The sequence below is a fragment of the Hemitrygon akajei genome, chromosome 4 (assembly GCF_048418815.1).
Source record: "Hemitrygon akajei chromosome 4, sHemAka1.3, whole genome shotgun sequence".
Classification (NCBI taxonomy): domain Eukaryota; kingdom Metazoa; phylum Chordata; class Chondrichthyes; order Myliobatiformes; family Dasyatidae; genus Hemitrygon; species Hemitrygon akajei.
Genome location: NC_133127.1, coordinates 18,967,078 through 18,980,528, shown reverse-complemented (window position 1 = coordinate 18,980,528; position 13,451 = coordinate 18,967,078).

Sequence of the window (13,451 nt, the reverse complement as noted above, 5' to 3'; positions counted from 1 at the left end):
CTATAGCAAAGTATCGTGAGAAATACGCTTTTGAATATTATATTATGACAATAATTGCGGTTACGCCAAGATAAATCGTCAGGTGGAAATGCTACGGGGACGGGGCGCGACTTAGTAGGCTTCGCTTTACTGAATTTACACACCTATTTCCAATGATTACCAGAGATATGAACTCCCATCACACGATTCAAAGTCCTCGGTACTAACCATGATACCTCCTCAACTAACACAATTCAAAATTATCAACGATTCAAGAAAAAAACCTTTTAAGAGAAAAAAAAACTTTCAAATTCAAAAACTTCTTTAATGCATTGAGACAAATACGAATGAATGACTTCAGTTGCTTTTTATCAAAATGCGGCTTTAAAAAATTTTATAATTGAATAATTTTCCTACTGCGGGTTTGGTTTTAACGCGAAGTCGTTACTCAATGGTTGATTCGGGACGTATAAAGATTTTGAAATTATGAGATGATTCTTAACTCTGAGATGTAACCTTCTAGCTAACATTGATGAGACTCCTCAACACTGAGGTGTAACTCCCAGGTAACACTGATGAGAATCCTCAACGCTGACTCGGGCATTGGGAGACTAGAGTGAGTTTATGTCTCTCTCAACATGGGCAGCGGGAGACTGGAGCGTGCTTGGGACAAACATTACTACCACTTCTCAAGGCACACTGGCAGCTGGCTGAGTGATGACTCGTGACTCACCACTCTTTGTCGCACCCCCTGAAATCCCATCTCACACCCCCTGGGGGTGCAGGCACCCCAGGTTGGGAACCCCTGGTCTATACTTTTTCTGATGATGCATACTTATAATATATCTCTTCACAATTTCTTCTTTCCCAAACAGTAAGGCACAGAGACTATCCCTGATATGTCTATGGTTTGCCCAAGTGTGAGTAAATCCTACACCAAAGAATTTTCTCCAGTAATTTTTCTACCGCTGATTTAAGACTCAGAGGCCTATAATTCCCTAGTTTGTCCCTATTGCCTGAATCAATCAAAGGAACAACAATGGTTGTTATTCAGTCTTCTGGCACCTTGCCTATGGCTGAAGAAAGGGCAAAGATCTGCCAAGGCAACCCACCCATGTGAAGTATTCAGATTCAGATTAGTTTGCACCAGGATGTAAGAAAATTCCTTGTCTGTGTGAAGTTCAGTTTAGCAAAGTGAGTTTAGTTTCTATAACTAAGGAGAAGGTGCTTGGGAAACTGAAAGGTTTGAACTTAAGTAAGTCAACAGATGGTCTACAGCCCATGGTTCTGAAGAGGTGGCTGAGGAGGTTGTAGAGGCATGAGTAATGATCTTTCAAGAATCACTAGATTCTGGAATGGTTCCAGAGGAGTGGTAAATTGTAAATTTCACTCTATTTTTCTCAAAGGGAGGGAGGCAGAAGAAAAGAAATCATAGGCCAGTTAGCCTGAGCTCGGTGGTTGGGAAGAAGTTGGAATTAATTATTAAGGATGAGGTTTTGGGATGCTTGGACACCATGATAAAAAAGACCAAAGTCAGCATAGTTTCCTTAAGGGGAAATCTTGCCTGACAGATCTGTTGGAATTCTTTGAGTAAGTAGTAGGCAGGATAGACAAAGGAGTCAGTGAATGTTGATTATTTGGATTTTCAGAAGGCTTTAACAAGGTACCACCCATGAGCAAGAGAAAATCTGCAGATGCTGGAAATCAAAGCAATACACACAATATGCTGGAGGAACTCAGCAGGTCAGGCAGCATCTGTGGAAAAAAGTACAGGCAACATTTCAGACTGAGACTTTTCATCAGGACTGGAAAAAAGAGATGAGAAGTCAGACCAAGCAGGTGGGAGGAGGGGAGGAAGAGGCACAAGGTAATAGGTGATAGGTGAAACTGGTAGGGGGGGAGGGGTGAAATAAAGAACTGGGAAGCCGATTGGTGTAAGTCATAAAAAGGCTCGAGAAAGGAGAATCTGATAGGAGAGGACAGAAGGCTTGAAGAAAGGGAAGGGGAGGAGCACCATACAAAGGTGATGGGCAGGTAAGGAGATAAGATGAGAGAGGGAAATGAGAATTTGGAATGGTGAAAGGGGGGCAATTATCAGAAGTTTTAGAAATGAATGTTCATGCCATCAGGTTGGAGGCTAACAGAATATGAGGTGTTGCTCCTCCAACCTGAATGTGGCCTCATCACGGCAGTAGAAGAGGCCATGAACTGATATGTTGGAATGGGAATGTGAAGTCGAATTGAAATGGGTGGCCAACCTGGAGATCCCGCTTTTTTTGGCAGACAGAGCTAGGTGCTCGGCAAAGTGGTATCCTAATCTACAAAGTTTGTACATCAGGTCTCACCGATATACAGGAGGCCATACCGGGAGCACCAGATACAGTTTATTACCTCAACAGACTCACAGGTTAAGGGTCGCCTCATCTTGAAGGACTGTTTGGGGCCCTGAATGGTAGTGAGGGAGGAAGTGTAGGGGCAGGTGTGGCACCTGTTCCACTTGTAAGGATAAGTACCAGGCGGGAGATCATTAGGGAGGGATGAATGGACAAGGGAGCCGTGTAGGGAGCGATCCCCGTGGAAGGCGAAAAGTGCGGGGGTGGGGGGGGGAAGAGAACGATGTGCTTGGTGATGGCATATGAGGCTGCATAACATAAGGACCCATGGTATTACAGGAATGATACTAGAATGGATAAAAGATTGGCTGACTGGCTGGAGTCAAAGACTGGGAATAAAGCGAGTCTTTTCTGGTTGACTGCAGGTGACAAGTGGTGTTCCACAGGAGTTGTTGTTGGGACCATTTATTTTTATGTTACATGTCAATGACTTGGATGACAGAACTGATGGCTTTGTGGCCAAGTCTGCAAATGATACAAAGGGATATAGGTGGAGAGGCAGGTAGTGTTGAGGAAGCAGGCAGTCTGCAGAAGTTCTTAGACAGATTGCGAGAATGGGCTAAGAAGTGGCAGCTGGAAGACAGTGTAGGGAAGTTTATGGTTTATGGTAGAAGGAATAAAGGCATAGACTATTTTCTAAATGTGGAAAAAATCAAAAATCAGAGGTGCAAAGGGATGTGGGAGCCCTCGTGCAAGATTCCCTAAAGGTTAACCTGCTTGTTCAAACAGTGGTAATGAAGGCAAATGCAATGTTAGCATTCATTTCAAGAGGACTAGAATATAAAAGCAAGGATGTAATGCTGAGGCTTTATAAGACATTAGTCAGCCTGCACTTGAAGTATTGTGAGCAGCTTGGGGGCCATTATCTAAGAAAAGTTGGGAAGGATCACAAGAATTCTAGGTTCACAAGAATTATTCCAGAATGAAATGGCTAATACATGAGGAGTGTTTAATGGCTCTGGGTCAGTACGCACTGGAGTTTAGAAGAATAAGGGAGGAATCCCATTGAAACGTATGGAATATTGAAAGACCAAGATAGAGTGGATTTGAAGAGAATATTTAGTATAGTGGAGAAGGCTAGGACCAGAGGTCACAGCCTCAGAATACCCCTTTAGAGCATAGGTGGAATTGTTTTTTAGCCAGCGGGTAGGTAATCTGTGGAAATCATTGCCAAAACATTGCCAGGGGGACACACAGAAATGGACATAAAGTGCAGATCATTAAGCCCTTTCGTCTGTCCAAAACTTGTTGGTCTTTCAGCACATCAAGATATCCGTGGAGGAATGCTACAACTGGCATATTCCAGGCTGCAGGAGAATGTGCTGAGGGACGTAACAAAGTTTAGAGAAGCCTCTGCAGGGGTTCCGTGTGGAAGGACCACAGTATAGCTTCTTCTGCTGCTGGAGAGTGAGGGGCCAGGTTGGGTGAGGAAGCCCCTCAATTATCATAATAGTAACAGGAGGGGGAACCACATGAGCAGCAACAATCCTATTGGTTTTAAGGAACGTAATGGAACAGAACTGAAAGCATTACCTATGAATTTAAGAATGAAAAGTTATTTCATGATTTATTCTTAGAAATACTTTTTATTCTGAATAAAATTTATTTTGATAGATAGAAAAAATCTTCTCTTGAAGCTAGAAGAGAGAAAGAGAAATACCCCGGGTGGCAGGAATCCTTGATGGTACTGTTAGCCTTCCTGAAGCAACGTACCATGAAGGTGAACTGTATGGAAGGAAGTGGTAAGCCATACATAAAATCTACAATCAGTACAAGTGAAGAGCTCAGCTGTGTTTACCTCTCTCTCCAGGTTCCAGTGATCCATTTGCCCATACCAGGCTGAGATGCATCATGTCGGGATATTTTCTGTAGCACATCTGTAGAAACCCAGGCCTCCAAAGCAGTGAGGTCCTTGCATCTTTCTTCAGGGGAGAAGATGTAGGAACTTGAAAGTCCGAAAGACCAGATTCTAACATCACCACTGAGCTAACCTATGACAGCCATCCCCATCCAGCCAACTCTCTACCATAGAGTATGAATGCATCTTTGATGTCTGCATACCACTCACCCGTCCAAAAACAGTGAACAAGTTCTTTGATTGAAACAGTCTCCAGTGCCCCAGGCTAAAATCATGTACCTCACTTCCCTTTCCCTCAACCGCCAAACAATGGCTCCTCTCTCATTCCTAAACACCCTGGAGTCAGTCTCAATTGCGGTGTCAATTTTTGTACAGATCAAGTATTTTCAAAGGCCTTGGATGAATGAATTTTTTCCGAAGGGAACCCAAGACCACCATGAACGTCAGCACAGAGCACATTGAATCAGAATTAGAATCAGGTTTATTATCATGTCATATGTTGTGAAATTTGTTGTTTTCTGGTAGCAGTACGGTGCAATGCATAAAAAGTGCTACAAATTGCATTAAGAAATATAAAAAGGAAATAAATACAGTGCCTATAATAAGTATTTTCCCCCTTCCCAGAGGCTTTCATGCTTTATTGTTTTATAACATTGAATCATACTGGATTTAATTTGACTGTTTTTAACACTGATCAGCAGAAAAAGGCTCTTTCATGTCAAAGTGAAAACAGATCTGCACAAAGTGATCTAAATTAATTACAAATATAAAGCATCAAATAATTGATTGCATAAGTATTTATCTCTTTAGTATGACACATAAATTCATCACTGGTGCAGCCAATTGGTTTTAGAAGTCTCATAATTAGTTAAATGGAGATCACCTGTGTGCAGTGAAGGTGTTTCATTTGATTGTAGTAAAAATACACAGGTATCTGGAAGGTCCAGCTGCTGGTGAGTCGGCATCCTGGTAAAAACTACACCATGAAGACAAAAGAACACTCCAAGCAACCAAAAAGGGTATGAAAAGATGCAAGAAATTTTCCAAGTCACTGAATATCCCTTGGAGTACAGTTAAGTCAATCATCAAGAAATGGAAAGAAGATGGCACAGCGGTAAATCTGCCTAGAGCAGACCACCCTCAAAAACTGAATGACCGTGCAAGAAAGGGACAAATGGGGGGACACCAAGAGACATATGACAACTCTGGAAGAGTTACAAGCTTCAGTGGCTGAGATGGGATAACAGCAATTGTTGCCCGAGTACTTCACCAGTTGCAGCTTTATGGGAGAGTGGCAAAGAGAAAGCCACTGTTTAAAAAAAACTCACATGAAATCCTGGCTAGATTGCCAGAAGGCATGTGGGAGTCTCTGAAGTCAGCTGGAAGAAGGTTCTATAGATTGATGAAACCAAAGTTGAGCTTTTTAGCTATCAGACTAAATGCTATGTTTGGCATAAGCCAAACACTGCACATCACCAAAATACACCATCCCAACTGTGAAGCATGGTTCTGACTGCATCATGCTGTGGGGATGCTTCACTGCAGCAAAAGCCTTGTAAGACTTGTGAAGGTAGAGGGTAAAATGAATGCAGCAAAATAGAGGGAAATCCTGGAGGAAAACCTGGCGCAGTCTGCAAGAGAACTGCGACTAGAAAGGTTTGTTTTCCAGCAAGACAATGACCCCAAGCATAGAGCCAAAGCTACACAGGAATGGCTTAAAAACAACAAAATTAATATCCTGGAGTGGCCAAGTCAGAGTCCAGACCTCAATCCAGTTGAAAATTTGTGGCTGGATTTGAAAAGCGCTGTTGACTCATGATCCCCATGCAATCTGACAGAGCTTGAGCAGTTTTGTAAAAAGAATGGGGAAGTGTCCAGATGTGCAAAGCTGATAGAGAACCTATCCAGTCAGACTCAAGGCTAGGTACTGACTTGAAAGGGATGAGTAATTATGCAATCAATAATTCTGTGTTTAATAATTGGAATACATTTAGACCAATGTATAGAAATTTGTTTTCTCTTTGACATGTACTGTTTTAACTAAATATGTGACTTCTAAAACCAATTGGCTGCACCAGTGATGTTTTGGTGTGTCATAATAAAGAGGTAAATACTGGTGCAATCAATTATTTGGTGTTTTATATTTGTAATTAATTTGCATCACTTTGTGAAGATCGGTTTTCACTTTGACACAAAAGAGTCTTTTTCTGTTGATCAGTGTCAAAAAGAGCCAAATTAAATCCACTGTGATTCAATGTTGTAAAACAATAAAACATGAAAACTTCTGGGGGATGGGGGGGGGGGGGGGAGATACATTTCATAGGCACTGGTAAGTAGTCCAGAAAGGAGAGCAAAATAGTGAGTTAGAGTTCATGGGTTCATGGACTGTTTGGCAATCGGATGACAGCGGGGAAATCGTTGACCAAAATCGTCTGTCTTCCACAACTTGCTTTAACCTCCTCAGCCCCTCAACTCTGTTCAAGAAAAGGAGAAGAATTTTTGTGATCAGCTGGTTGTAGATAGACCAATTCTTGTTTTAAATGCTCCTCTGTCAGAATTGCATGCCCTGTTAAGTTTCAGCTGAGACTATGTGGACCAGTGACTTTTCCACTGTTTATTTATTTCATTGTAATTTTTTTTCTTTGCAGTGCAGAGCTGCTGAAAAATAATGAATTTTATGTCATATAATTCAGTGATCATAACCCTGTTTCTGAAGCGCTGATGCCCCAGTAGCCCTCCCTCCACCTGCTGTTCTCTGTCAATCCATGAGCACGTTGAGTTGCCTTCTCTGGTGCATCAGAGGCTGAGGGGAGACAGGGCATTCTGAGAGCCCCAGGTAGGGTGGACAAAGCAATTTTCTGAGAGAGCAAGTGTCAAATACTAGAGCACATATGTTTAAGGTGAGAGGAGGAAAGTTTAAAGGAGATTTACCGTACAAGGCAGATTTTTTTTTTGTTGTACTTGCTTAGCCTGTTTGCAGCAGCTTGGTTTGGATTCCACTAAGGTGACACAGCCCTTGACTTCATTGATCCAAACATGGAGAGAAGAGCTGAACTTCAGAGGTGAAGTGAGAGTCTCTGTCCTTGACCAGGGCAACGTCTGATTGAGAGATTCTGAGGCTCTGAGCCTCAGAGTAGTAGGGTGGATTCAGGCTGAGCAGTAGTTATAGGGAACTCAATAGTTTGGAGGACAGATTGGAGATTCTGTGGCAGCAAAAGAGATGCCAGGATAGCCTGTTGCATCCCGGGCGCTAGGGTCCAGGATGTCTCTGAGTGGTTGCAGAATATTCTTGAAGGAGAAGGTGAGCAGCCAGAGGTCGTGGTACAGGTTGGTACCAAGACATAGGCAGGAATGGGGTAGAGGTCCTGCGCAGTGAGTTTAGGGAGTTAGGAAGGAGGCTGAAGAGCAGGACCTCCAAGGTGATAATCTCCAGATTACTCCCGATGCCACGAGCTGGGGAAGGTCAGAACAAGAAGTTAGTGCAGATGAATGAGTGGCTGAGGAGATGGTGCAGGGGGCAGGGTTTCAAGTTCTTGCAACCTTTTCTGGGGAAGGGGTAATCTGTACAAGTGGGACGGGTTGCACCTGAAATAGAGGAGAACCAATGTCCTTGGGAGGGAGGTTTGGGGAGTGTTTAAACTAGATTTGAAGGGGGGTGGGAACCGAAGTGAAGAGGTAGAGGATGGGGCGGGTGGCACACAAGTATACATGGCTTGTAGGAAGTTTGTGAGGAAGGATAGGCAGATAATGCACTCAGCCTGATGGTTTGAGATGTGTCTATTTTAATGCAAAGAGTATCATAAACAAGGTGGATGAACTTAGAGTGTGGATCAATACGTGGAGCTACAATGTTGTGCCATACAGAGACTTGCATATCTCAAGGGCAGAAAGGAGGTGGGGGTGTGGCATTGCTAATCAGGGATAGTGTCACAGCTGCAGAAAAGGAGGAAGTCATGGAGGGATTGTCTACTGAGTCAGTGTGGGTGGAAGTCAGAAACAGGAAGGGAGAAATGACTCTACTGGGTGTTTTTTTTAAATAGACCCCCCCCCCCCCCCCAGTAGTAACAGAGACATCGATGAGCAGATAGGGAGGCAGATTCTGGAACGAACCAATAATAATATGGTTGTTGTGATGGGTGTATTTAACTTTTCTAGTATTGACTGGCATCTCATTAGAACAAGGGGGTTGAATGCAAGAGCATAAGAAATGGGAGCAGGAGTAGGCCATCCGGCCCATCGAGCCTGCTCCGCCATTCAATAGGATCATGGCTCATCTCCACCTACCTGCCTTTCCCCCATAACTCAGAATTTCCTTACTATGCAAAAATCTATCCAACTTTATCTTCAATATATTTACTGAGGTAGCCCTCATGCTTCATTGGGCAGAGAACTCCACAAATTCAACACTCTCTGGGAAAAGCAGTTCCTCCTCATCTTCATCCTAAATCTACTCCCCCGAATCTTGAGGCTCTGTTCCCTAGTTCCAGTCTCACCTACCAGTGGAAATAACTTTCCTGTCTCTATCTTATCTACCCCTTTCATAACTTTATATATTTCTACAAGATCTCTCATTCTTCTGGATTCCAGTGAGTACAGTCCCAGGTGACTCAATCTCTCCTCATAGTCTAGCCCCCTCATCTCTGGAATCAACCTGGTGAACCTCCTCTGCACTGCCTCCAAAGCCAATAAGGAGACCAGAAGTGCGCACATAACTCCAGATGCAGCCTCAGCAGTGCCCTGAACAGTTGTGGCATGACCTCCCTGCTCTTAAATTTAATCCCTCTAGCAATGAAGGCCAACATTCCATTTGCTGCCTTGATATCCTACTGCTCTTGCAATCCAACCTTTTGTGATTCTTGCACAAGCACTCCTGAGTTCCTCTGCATAGCAGCAAGCTGCAATTTTTTATAGGTGGGGTAGAGTTTGTTAGGTGTGTTCAGGAAGATTTCCTGATGCAATATGTAGATGAGCCAACTAGGGGAAAGGCTGGACTTGATCTGGTATTGGGAAATGAAGCTGATCAGGTGTCAGATCTCTCAGTAGGAGAGAATTTCGGAGGTAGTAATCACAACTCTATCTCCATTACCATAGGGCTGGAGAGGGATAGGTGCAGACATTTTGGGAAAACATTTAATTGGGTTAGGGGGAAATATGATGCTCTTAGGCAGAAACTTGAAAGCATAAATTGGGAGCAGATGTTCTCATGAAAGGCATGGCAGAAATGAGGCAAATATTTATGGAACATTTGCATGGTTTCCTGCATTGGTATGTTCCATTGAGGCAGGGAAAGGATGTTCGAGTAGAAGAACAATGGTATGCAAGGGATGTAGAAAATCTAGTTAAGCAGTAAAGAAAAGCTTATCAAAGGTTCAAGAAACTAGGTACTATTACAGTTCTAGAAAATTAGAAGGTTGCCAGTAAGGAGTTTAAGAATTAAATTAGGAGAGCTAGAAGGGGCCATGAGAAGGCCTTAACAAACAGGATTAAGGAAAACCCCCAAGGCATTCTACAAATGGTGAAGAGCAAGAGGATGAGCTGTGTGAAAATAGGACCAATCAGGTGTGATAGTGGAAATATGAGCATGGAGTTGGAGGATGTTGCGGAGGTACTCAATAAATACTTTGCTTCAGTATTCATCAGGGAAAAAGACCTTGGTAATTGTGGGGATGACTTACAGTGGACTGAAACACTTGAGCATATAGACATTAAGAAAGAGGATGTGCTGGACTTTCTGACAAGCATTAAGTTAGATAAATTGCCGGGTCTGGATGAGATATACCCCAGGGTACTGTGGGAAGCAAGGGAGGAGATTGCTGAGCCTCTGGTAATGATCTTTGTAACATCAATAGGGATGGGAGAAGTACCAGAGGATTGGAGGGTTGCAAATGTTGTTCCCTTGTTCAAGAAAAGGAGTAGAGATAAGCCAGGAAATTATAGCCCAGTGAGTCTGACTTCAGTGGTGGGCAAGTTGTTGGAGAAGATACTGAGAGGCAGGATTTATAAGTACTTGGAGAGACATTACCTGAATAGGGATAGTCAGCATGGCTTTGTCAAGGGCAGGTCATGCCTTATAAGCCTGATTGAATTCTTTGAGGATGTAGTGTACATGGATTGATGAAGGTAGAGCAGTAGATGTAGTGTATATGGATTTCAGTAAGGCATTTGATAAGGTTCCCCTTCAGAAAATAAGGAAGCATGAGGTCCAAGGAGACCTTGCTTTGTGGATCCAGAACTGGCTCGCCCACAGAAGGCAATGGGTGGTTGTAGATGGTTCGTATTGTGGATGGAGGTGGGTGACCAGTCGTGTTCTGCAGGGATCTGTTCTGGGACCCCTCCTCTTTGTGATTTTTTTTATAAGTGACCTGGATGAGGAAGTAGAAGGGTGGCTAAGTAAGTTTGCTGATGACACAATAGTTGCAGGTGTTGTGGATAGTCAGAAGTTACAGCAGGACTTCAATAGGATGCAAAACTGGGCTGAGAATTTTCAGATGGAGTTCAACCCAGATAAGTGTGAAGGATTCATTTTCACACTTAAGGGTTCATTTTGGTAGGTCAAATTTGAAGACAGAGTATAATAATGGTAAGACTCTTGGCAGCGTGGAGGTTCACAGACATCTTGGGGTCCCTGTCCAAAGAACACTCAAAGCTGCTGTGTAGTTTGACACAGTTGTCAAGAAAGAATATGATGTGTTGGTCTTCATCAACTGAGGGATTGAGTTCAATAGCTGTGAGGTATTGTTACAGCTATATAAGTTAGTTAGACCCCACTTGGAGTACTGTGTTCAGTTCTCGTCACCTCACAACAGGAACGATATGGATACTATAGAAAAGGTGCAGAGGAGATTTACGAGGATGTTGCCGAGATTGGAAGGCATGCCTTATGAGAATAGGTTGAGTGAACTTGGCCTTTTCCCCTTGGAGAGACAGAGGATGAGAGGTGACCTGATAGAAGTGTACAAGATGATGAGAGTCATTGATTGTCTGGAAAACCAGAGGCTTTTTCCTGGGGCTGAAATGGCTAACAGGAGGGAGCGTCGTTTTAAGGTGCTTGGAAGTAGGTACAGGTGGGATGTCAGAAGTAAGTATTTTCACACTTGCTGTGTGGGTGGGTGTGTTCCAATAACGTATCAATTAGAGCTTGATATGTATTTAAGTGTTCTAAGAGCAAAATTAGCAAATTTAAATGTTCAAACTGAATTAGTGGCCAACAAAAAAAAAGTATCATCTCTGAGCTGCCTCTATTTCTCAACTAGACTAGACTAAACTACTAACCACAAGTGTGAATGCATCACTACACTCATTTGCTTCTACCACACCCCAATCCACATCCCCGATTACCATAATACACATGCCGCAAAATACATTGCAGACAGAAAATGGATACTCGGCTCCTTCAAGGGGCAACACCTTCTGAGGATTGGAATCTTTCCAGCACAAACCCGGCTGATTTGTATTGTGCTGTAGGTTTTCTGTGTTTCTAATATCCCAACCTAAGCTGATAGATGCCAAATTACATTCACCCATCCCAATGATAGTAACCAAAGGGAAAATCCACTCATCACTCGCTGATGTTCAGTTCATTATTGGTTAACATTTAATGTCATTTTCACTACACAAGTGCAAAGAAAAATGAAATAATTGTTTCTCTGGAACTGATGCAGCGCAAATAAAAACACACAATCGGGTAGGATAACATAATAATAAAAAACACAATAAATATAAATACGTAAGATAACTTGTATACTTAGATTGTCCATAAAGATACGCTAGGCACAGGGGTGCCTGTACATAAAGTCATAATGTTACTGACACGGAATGAGTAGGTTGTCATGGGGGTGTGAGGGGTGGATTAGTGAGTGGAGGTGTTGATCACCCTTAATGCTCAGGGAAAGCAACTGTTTTTGAGTCTTGTGGTCCTGGCATAGATGCTACTCCTGTCTGATAGCAATGGGACGAACAGTCCATGAGCAGGGTGGGTGGGATCTTTTATGATGTTACTGGCCTTTTTCCGGTACCTTTCTGTATATACAGTATGTCCTTGATGGCAGGTCTGCTGGTGCCAGCGATGCATTGGGCAGTTTTGACTTCCCACCGTAGAGCCCTCCTGTCTGCTGCAGTCCGGTTCTTGTACCATGCAGTGATGCAGCAGGTTAGGATGCTCTCTACTGTGCATCTGTAGAATGCTGTGAGTATGGATGTGCAAAGTCCAGCTCTCTTCAGCCTCCTCAGACAGTAGAGCCATTGATGGTTTTCTTGATTGTTCTGGGACTATGAGAGGATGTGGGAGATGTGCACTCCCAGGAGCTCGGAACTGCTCACAGTTCCCACTGCTGTGCCACTGATATAAAGAGCGATGTGAGTGGTCTGAGTCCTCCTGAAGTCGATAACCGTCTCCTTTGCCTTGCTGACATTGAGGAAGAGGTTATTTGCCTAGCAACATTGAGATTTGCCAACTCAGTGTTGTTGGTGATGAGCCCCATCTGTGCCGTGTCATCAATGTTTACAACGGCATTACCATTTCTGAATTCCTCACTATCGATATCCTGGGTGTTACCATTGACTAGAAACTGGACGAACCATATGCACAATGTGGGTACAGGTGCAGATCAGAGGCTGGGAATCCTGTGGTGATTCACTCACCTCCAAATCCCCAAGCCGGCCCACCATCACAACGCTAAAGTCCGGAGTGTGACGGAACACTCTCTACATGCCTGGGTGAGTGCACCTCCAAGAAGTTCCACCATATTGGATACAGCAGTTCACTTGATAGGCACCCACCCACAACCATTCATTCACTCACTCCACCAATGATACACATTGACAGCAGTCTGTGCCATCCACAGGATACACTGCAACAACTTACTTAATCAGCGCTTTCCAAACCCACGGCCTCTACCAGCTAGAGGGACAGGGCAGCAAAAGCATGGGATTGTCACCGCTTGGAAATCTCCCCCAAAGCCACAGAACAACCTTCACTGTCACTATGTGGGTGTACCCACACTTCAAGGGCTGCAGCATTTAAAAAATAGTAGCTCAGCACCATCTTCTCAAGGGCAGCTCGGAATGGGCATTTAAATGCTGGCTCACTCTGCAAAGCCCGCATTCCTAGAATGAATAAAAAATACTGTAGAGGTTAGCACGGGCCTTCACAGTGCAGGTGACCTGGGTTCAATTCCCGCTGCTGCCTGTAAGGAGTTTGTACGTTCTCCCCGTGACTGTGC